We start from the raw sequence: 1,852 nt of genomic DNA, 5'->3' as shown, positions 1-1,852 counted from the left end.
TATATACATATATACGACGGGCTTCTTTCAGTTTCCGTTTGCCAAATCCACTCACAAGGTTTTGGTCGGCCCGAGGCTATAGTAGAAGACATTTGCCCAAGGTGCCACGCAGTGGGACTGAACCCGGAACCATGTGGTTGGTAAGCAAGCTACTTACCACACAGCCACTCCTCTTCGCTTTCTTTGTTACTTTTTGCGTTGATGGTAATTTTAGCGCTGGTGGTGCTGGGGTTAGTCCGTATAAGTGCTTCCATCCTTGACACGTCGGGCTTGGAAACGATGTCTTCCTTGGTTATCTACACTCTATTGCATTCACTGATGATCTTCCTACAAATCAACCACTCACGTTCCATTGTAGTCGAAGAATGTAGTCATCAAGGATCTGCCAAAGGTAGGACACATGGTGATGATGATGATGATGAAAACGAAGTTTGTATTTGAGGGAGATGTGACTGTTATGTTTAATAGTTTTGAGTGGCTGTGTGGTAGGTAGCTTGCTTTCCAGCCACATGATTCCAAGTTCAGTCCCACTGCGTGGCACCTTGGGCAAGTGTCTTCTACTATAGCTTCGGGCCGACCAAAGCCTTGTGAGTGGATTTGGTAGACGGAAACTGAAAGAAGCCCGTCGTATATATGTATATGTATGTTTGTGCGTAAGTTTGTGTGTCTGTTTTTGTTTCCCCAACATCAATTGACAACTGATGCTGGTATGTTTATGTCCCCGTAACTTAGCGGTTCGGCAAAAGAGACCGATAGAATAAGTACTAGGCATCCAAAGAATAAGTCCTGGGATCGATTTGCTCGACTAAAGGCGGTGCTCCAGCATGGCCACAGTCAAATGACTGAAACAAGTAAATGAGTAAAAGAGTAAAAGAGTATGACTGAAGAAATTTCCACGTTGTCATGTGATTTCAGAATAATATAGCAGTTTGAAACAATCTGACTGCTATTTTTAGCAGGCCGAGCAGCCACAAAATCGTTGTTCACACAGTAGTAGTTCAAATAGTGTTTTGTCGTTGTTTTGTTGTCAAGCCTATTCGAACCGCGATCATCACATCTGGCATGCCAAGGAAAACATTGTCCAACATGTTCTTCCTCTTTGAAAACTCTAGAAGGTTGTAATTTGTGGAAAATACGGCTGTATTTCTAGCATATTGAGTGACCATGTTGAGGTTGCACCTTGGTTTCTTGAATTGCATTGTGGGTAGTTGGTTTATTTTGTGTTTAAGCAATTGTTGCTGTTGTTGTTGTTGTTGTTGTTGTTGTTGCTGTCGTTGTTGTTGTTGTTGTCGTTGTGGTGATGAAGGTGGTCGCGGTGGCGGAGGCGGAGAGAAGAATTGTGGTGGTGGTGGTGGTGGTGGTGATAGTCACTGCAATAGTCTTGCTAATATTGTGGTGGTATTGATGTCAGAAATAGTGGTGGTGGTGGTAGTGGTGATGGTGTTGGTTGTAGTTGTGACTGTACAATAATGGTATTGGTGCTGGCAGTAGTGAAAGTAGTAGTGATGGTGGAGTGTGATGGATGCGGTGGTAGTGGTAGTCGTGGCTATGGTGCTGATGAGCGATGGTACTGTGGTGGTACTGTGGTGGAGATAGTACTGGTAATGGTAACAGCGGTAGTTGTTTAACGTTGCGAAGGTGGAAGTAGTTACGCCTGTACTTTAATTGTTGCACAAGTGGTAGTACTGGTGGTGGTTGCATTGGTTGTTGTGGTGATAGCCATGGTGGTCATGAGGGTTGTTATGGTCGCGTTGGGGGAGGATATATTGTCGTGGTGGTGGCGGCGGCGGCGGTGGAGGCGGCGGCGGAGGAGGCGGTGGAGCAGGAGGCGGAGGCGGACGCGGAGGCGGAC

This window comes from Octopus bimaculoides, chromosome 6, assembly GCF_001194135.2.
Source record: "Octopus bimaculoides isolate UCB-OBI-ISO-001 chromosome 6, ASM119413v2, whole genome shotgun sequence".
NCBI lineage: Eukaryota > Metazoa > Mollusca > Cephalopoda > Octopoda > Octopodidae > Octopus > Octopus bimaculoides.
The sequence above is the reverse complement of the archived record's forward strand: the minus strand, read 5'-3'. Positions refer to the sequence as shown.